This window comes from Montipora foliosa, chromosome 3 (genome assembly GCF_036669935.1).
Source record: "Montipora foliosa isolate CH-2021 chromosome 3, ASM3666993v2, whole genome shotgun sequence".
Taxonomy (NCBI): Eukaryota; Metazoa; Cnidaria; class Anthozoa; order Scleractinia; family Acroporidae; genus Montipora; species Montipora foliosa.
In genome coordinates this window covers 60,128,560-60,136,059 of record NC_090871.1, presented here as the reverse complement: position 1 = coordinate 60,136,059, position 7,500 = coordinate 60,128,560, and positions in this window count along the sequence as shown.

Genomic DNA, 7,500 nt, shown 5'->3' with positions numbered 1-7,500 from the left:
CGTGTTTTGTATTAAACATGAAACCCTTAACAAAATTGCCTGCATTAATAAATAATAAAGTAAAGCTGTCATACCCTTTTTTTCCGGGAATCTTACGCAATATTGTCTTGAAACCGCCGACAATAAGACCTACTTTATACGTCGGATTTAATTGAGACGAATTTAATTCCTATTAACTTCGCATGTGTCACGCCAATATTAAAGCTCCGATTTAGACGACGAATTAAAGTATTAGTGAGCAAGTGAACCTTGACGGCCATTTTTTTTCCGCGGAAAAAAACTTGGCGCGCTTCAGGAATGGGATTATTTTTTCCATGATTAGTTGGGAAAGATTGAAAAGGCAACAACTTCTTCATCGAATGATATTGTTAGCTGTGATCAGGAAACGATTATTGTTGCGAGTCTCGATTTTTCTTTGTTTCTTGCTGCATTCTTGTAAAACTACTTAGAATACGCATATTGAAAGGCACGTCATCAAGTCACGCCATCCTCAGTTTTTAACCACTTGAATTACACGTTACGCAACAGACATTAAGTTACATTAATTTTTGCGTTCGAGGTACGAGAACGCAACTCCTAAATAGTGTTGGGTTTTCTGTGCATTATTGGGTGTCGTCTGCAATTAATAAGAGGCTTTTTTGAGATTGCATTTGTGTCGACAAACATTTGCCTCGCTCTGAGGTGCTGGCTTACGTTCTGCCTCACTTCGACGTGCTAACCCACGTTGGTGATTCGTGTTTCCTCGGCGTTTATCTTTCAAACGTTTGTTGGGAGGTCTGATATTTTGTTTTCGTAAAGTTTTCATCTTTTAAAAGTTTTAAAGTTTGCTGAATCTTCATAAAGCGTACATATCAGTTTAATTCTCATGCTTAACACCGGAATTTTTAGTTATTGTGCAAAATCTTTCTGTATTCATTAGCAATCATCCTTTCAAATTTCAGAGAAATGGATCGGTCCAGGAATGTTTTACGAATTTTTTTCAATGGTCTCTCAAGAGGTCAAGTTGATGTTATGCATAATAGGGCAAGTTTGGGCAATCAAGATTACCTGTGTGACGCGTCAAAAATATTTTTTCACAAAATGTCCCCGAATCGTCAAGAACTACCACATGTACAGAAGACAAGAACATCATTCTAAAAGCTTATTCTACGCAAAAAAGTAGGTTCTGGAGGTAATTTTGAGAGTGGAAGTCAAGTTTACGGCCGACGGTAAATACAAGCACATTGTTGAGGCCGCAAGTAATATTTAACATGTCATAAAACCTTTATTTACACACGATAAGATTTAAAGCCTACAAAGCTTGTGGGGTCGTTACGTTTACACAACGGAAAGACGCTAACCTCATTTTGACATGAAAATCCTTTACTATTGCCATAAAAATTATCCAGATATCTTCGCTAGGCTCTTAAAGAAGCTCTCTATGTAATTTTTTCCGTGATTTCAACTAAGCTCCGGTTATTCCTTGTTATTTATGTATTGAATTCGATGCGTCTGAAATCAGACATTGTACCGTCTGGGCCTGGGCCAGACGAATACAACGTCTCGATGAATTTAATTATGGCAGACGGTTTCATACGTCGCTGTGCAGATGAATTTAATGCAAGGAATTAAAATTCGTTTAGAATTTTTTCGTCTGAAATTCAACGTATAAACTAGACCTAAGGAATTGAAGCCAGAAAAGGCCCAAGTAAGGCGTTCGTTCATATGGAGCTGAAGGCAATACCTAAACCGGCGTATTTAAATACTCGCAAAAGAGTCCTTTTTGTGTACGGTTTTCGAATAAATCCGACCTCCCTTCCGTACCTGCTCTTATCCAGTCAAGGGGCGGATCTAGGGGCAAGAATAGGGTGGCTAGCCACCCCTCATTTTGGCTATTTATCTGCTTTTTATTGTATTTTTATTTTTGCTGGAACAGATATTGTTTACCTGACGTGAACATTTTTATTAATGCAAAACATAAACAGTCAAAATGGCAGTCCAAACTATCTGGGCTTTTGTCAGGGTATATACTTCGATTCTCTCAATTCACCCTCCTCAAAATACTACTTTAAATCGTAGCCCTGAATGACCGTAGCTTTTGACTCAGAAACCCTGGTATGCCAGATTTTCTGTTCTCTAACGATGCATGTTCTTATGATCCGTCTCTAAGTATGCCGGAGGCGCTAGATTCGCGTAACCCCGGCCCAAGAAGGGCGCGTGATCAAGTGGTTAGTTTGGTACAATAGTTGAACTTGTCGATCTTAAAACAAACAAACAGACAAATTGGATAAGAACCACACGTTATTTGCAAGTCTGTTTTTACTGTGTTCTAGTCTTTTGCAAGTGGCAGTACCGTCCTCTGTTATCGACTTAATTAAAATATTACGTGAAATCCTTGAAATTCGTAGACGTTAAGCCTGTTTGGTTTTTACTGTTATGAAGAGCAGAACTAATACTTGAAAACCTCTGATAATTCAAATCCCATTGGCACCAAAGACTCTTTATCTGCCATTCCCCGTAACAAAATCCCAGTTCCCAGTGATCAAATCTCATTTTCCCACCGAAAAATCAGGTCAATCCCAGCTCCCATTCTAACACTTCATGACCCTCTCGTTTACTTATCACGTAACCAAAGGAAAAAGGAGATTGTGTGACGACCCGGAAAAGATCACCCTTCCAATAAAAAAAGCGTTGCTCTACCAATTTGCGCGACCTTCGGCCTGGCAATTTTTGTGAGTCTAGTGAAGAGGGCCGGAGAAGTCACCGAGGATACTGGTGAGCTTACTTATGTTGATGAATTCAGTAATGATGTCAGGTGCATTGATTAAGTACAACTAATACAAGTCAACATTTCCGTCAAAGTATTACTCTTTTCCGGTTTTCATTTTCTAAGAAACGTTTGAAATCTTCCAGGAAGGTTCAATCATTTCTAAGAAAAACCTCAAACTATATTTCTGTCTATTTTGAAACCTTTGAAAAATTCAATTTTTGACTTGTGCTTAAGGACGGGGCCTACTATTGTTAATGCGCATACGTTCTGCGCATCTCGAGACACTCGGATTTCCTATCGGCGGTGCTTTTTTATTCAGGAATATTTTCGCGCGCTTCAAAACTATGCGGAAAAAGCAGAACTTAGCAAGTGCTCTTGGTGTCCAAAAAGAAAATTGGGGGTAACCATGTATTTTTCAGAGATAATTAAGTTTCAATTTGGAAAAACACGTCATACGTTGCTTTGTATTTTGAAGCTTTTTACAAATATTGTTGATTAATTTACAAGAAAAATTAAAATCACGGTTAATTGACGTTTCGATGTATCAAACATCATTCTCAAATATTGAGGTCGTTTATGCTACCGTAAAAGTTGTTAAGAGAGAGTTGAAGATTTTGAATATCTAATATACCCACTCCACAGTGCTTGATGTTATGTAAATATTTTAGTTAAGCATCAGTGAATAACTTCGCGCGGATCGAGTCTGACTGTACGTTGAGTGATGGCTTTAGTTCTTTTATGATTAACATTTCGTAGAACAGACAGTCCAGTTTACTCCGGCACTTTTTTAGGACGGTGAAATTTTCTGCAATGGCTGGTCGTTGGACTCCGTGTTGTAGTTTCATGTGCTTGCCAATTGAAGATCTTGAGTTGGTGTGTTCGTTGATGCGTTTAAAGAAGTGTCGATTAGTAAAACCGACATAGTCCATTTCACATAGACCACATTTAAGTGATAAACAACGCATTGTTCGTTAATGATCTTCGGTTTTGGTTCACGGGTTTCGATGATTTCACCTATTTTCTTGCTCGTGAAGATAGGTTTTATGGAGACACCGATTTTCGAACTAAGGTCTTGTAGCTGCCTTCTTGTGCTGTCTGCAGCGCTCTGGCTATAAATGAAAGGGAATGAAAACAACCGTAGGAGTGGAGTCATTGTTCCTGTCTGCATCACTCTGTACATAATCCGTAACAACATTAGTAATAAAATGGTTTACAGTGGTTTCGATCAATTGTGATGGTAAAGGAGGTTTGAGAATGTTAGCTTTAAGCCTCGCATTCGTTGATGAAATGTGTCCAGTTAGACGATAGTCTGTAGGCTCTGTTTAGCATGGTTTTAAGGAGGCCCTTTTTGTAGCCTTGATCAACATGGCTATGAAAGTGTAGTAGAAGACCAGTGTTAGTTGGTTTCTTATACACCCTTTTAATAAGTCTAATATATGCCGTTTTCCGCTAATGACGTCGAACTCGTGCTTTCAAATTTTATTCAGAAATGTACAAAGGCTTAAAACTATTCCGATTTCTTTTGTTGTTTTAAGCCTTTGTACATTTCTGAATAAAATTTGAAAGCACGAGTTCGACGTCATTAGCGGAAAACGGCATATATTAGACTTATTAAAAGGGTGTATAAACGCTGATTTCTAGTTTAGTTCCGTTTCTTATAATATTCATGCCAAGAAAAGGTAGTGTGCTGTGAGCGGCCAATTCCATAGTGAACTTTAGCGCATGCTGTTTTGAGTTAGGGACATCAAGAAAAGCATGGGCTTCTGCGGTGTTAGGCATGATCGCGAAGGTGTCATCGACGTAGCGCTTGTAGAAGGTTGGGATTGTGCCTTCTTCCTGAAGTTGTTCTTCCAGTGAACACATCATTCTCAATCTTGAGAATGATGTTTGATACATCGAAACGTCGATTAACCGTGATTTTAATTTTTCTTGTAAAATGCCTCAGCAAGCAACTCCTAAAACGATCTGTTGATTAATTCTCTTCGAAAAATGCGTGGTTACCCCCAATTTTCTTTTTGGATTACAATAACACTTGTTAAGATCTGCCTTTGCCGCACATTCAGTAAACCGCGCAAAAATACCTCTGAATTAGTAGGCACCGTCCTTAATAGAACAACTGTACAAGCAAGAACCTACGGGAACAAAATAGAAGCACCGGATATCCTGTTGAAGGATCTACCAGCAACAAGAGTCCATTACCCCCAAGAGTAAAAATCTGGTATCCTGCAGGTTTGTCCCCATCAGGGTCAGAAAAGTGTCTATTTTTAAACCAAGTTTTGCAGAAAAATAAACAGTAGACCAAATCGGCTATCTCAATGTTGTACCGAATTCAAATCTCCGGGGATTAAGATTCTTTGTGCATTGTACTTGCATTATAATGTCACATTCACATTTAAATGGTATGGAAATACCTGGAGCAAAACGTTTTATTCATAAAGGGTTTGAAGACGGTACAACATTGAGTTAGCCGATTTTGATCTAATGTTTAGTTTCCCGCGTAAGTTGGTTTAAAAATAGACACTTTTCTGACGCTGAATTTGGGTAAATCTTGCTCTTGGGCGATAGACTTTTGCCAGCAATATGAATATTTCTAATAAACAAAAAACTGATAGAACGATGAATGAATGCGTTATATCAAGAGTGAATTAGATTCACTCTTACTTACATAGAACCAATTTTTCGAAAGACTGCCTTTCTTCATCAGGGTTTTACAAGCAATGACTAAGGTTTACAGAGATTTTACAGTATGAACAGTATGCGTTAGTAAAGCTTATTCGTGTTCTCACGTTTCGACTAGAACCAACATGCAATGGAGGCTTAGTTTCTTGTGCATGATCCTCTATTTTATGTTTGTTCCAGTGTCACGTGCGGATACGAAAATGGCCTATTCGATGCACAAGTTTTCTTGCGCTCAATATCACGGCGTTTCGGTCTGTGGGGCTGCAGATGACGGTTATATTAAGAAACACTGGTCTTACTATCGTTTCTCGTTAATACTCGAGGTCTAAAAAGACTTTTCAATAGAATTAAGGTAATTCAGATTTAAAATGGCGACAGATATCAGCGCATAGTTCCAGGAATGCCTTGCAAAGGTTGGAAACTTACCAAAACTTTGATTTGCCAGACCCTGCACTATCCTTTTACTTCAAGATAGGTTAAGTAAATATCTGCTATTTTAAGTTCTTAAGAAAGTTAACGAAAAATAATGCTTCAAATGAGTGAATGAGTCGAGTGCTTTATTTTATGCAGCACATTCCTTATATCGCCTCAGAGGTCTGTAAGGGTCCGCAAATGACCCCAGGACCGCAAATGATCCCAGAACCGCAAATGATCCCGGAACGCAAATGATCCCCATTTTGGACTGAAATGATCCCAAAGAAAAAAAGGTAAGGAATGGCATGGAGGATGGAATGGTCTGGATAGAGAATCAAAGTGTGGAGCGCTTATTTATATTAAAATCACTTTAAATCATTGCTCACAACAGGTTTCTACCTCATTACAGTTTTCCAGAAAGACTGAAATTGTTTCTTACTATGCTGTTATAACTCAAATTTGCCACGTTTAATTATCGTATACAATCATGTCAAATGGAAAGCGCCCTTAGGGCGCTTTCCATTTGACAGAACTGACCGGCCAGACTGGGCATTTGGAAGGACTAACTCTACATCGCCTGCAAATTAACACGTTTTGAGGATGATATATACTCCTCCAGAAGAATGCGAAGGTTTATCTCGTAAGTGTTCCTTCAAATTGTTGCATTTTCTTTGCAAACTGACGGGCCTGGCCGGCCATTTCTGGCAAAAGGAAAGTGCCCTAACGTGGACGCGATTCTAAAGTGATTGGCACCAGGGACCCGTTTCTCGAGCACCGCGTGTGTTCCCAGAGTTGTTTGAGAAAAAATCCCCTGGTTACAATCAGTTTTGAATTGCGTCCAAGTTAGTTTTTGATCATTGTTCTGCCGATAATTACATGTGTCAATTTTATAACAGCGTGGTAAGAAACAAAATTCAGTCTTTCTGAAAAACTATAATGAGGCAGAAACCTGTTGTGAGCCATGCTTTGAAGCGATTTTCTTAAAAAGAGGCGCTCTTCACTTTAATTCTGTATCCAGGCCATTCCATCCTCCATGCCATTCCTTACTTTTTTTTCGGGATCATTTGCTGTCCAAAATGGGGATCATTTCCGGTCCTGGTATCATTTGCAGTACAGTTTGGAGATCATTTGCGGTTCTGGGATCATTTGCGGACCCGTACAGGTAGTATTCCGGGCAAGTGCTGAGCGACCGCGTTTTTTCCCGCCGTTTTTTGTCGCTTGTGTTTGATCTTTCAGCAAATTGAAAGACGTTTAAATTTTTACAAATGTGCTGAGCAAAAGTTGCTTCTCATCATTTACCTTGCTTGCCTTTGTTTGTGGAAACCACCCAAGTAAGAACTATTTTCGAGAGCATTCTATGCAATTCATTCAATGCCTGGCACTTAAACTCCATTTTTGACTTCAAATCGTGGTATATTTAACAACTATTCACCGACGTTGAGGTGGCTATTGGTAGATCCTTGATATCCACCACTAGCCACCGACACTGAGGTGAAAAAATTACAATATTTTCTGGGGCAAATCTCGGGCGTGTTTCTAGGAGGTGAATAGCGAAGGATATTGGGAGTTTGAGTAGTCAGTCAGAGCGCGCCTTCAACGCTATCCACTATTTTAGGATATGCTAAAATATTGTTATCTCTTACCTCTTTTCAAAAGCG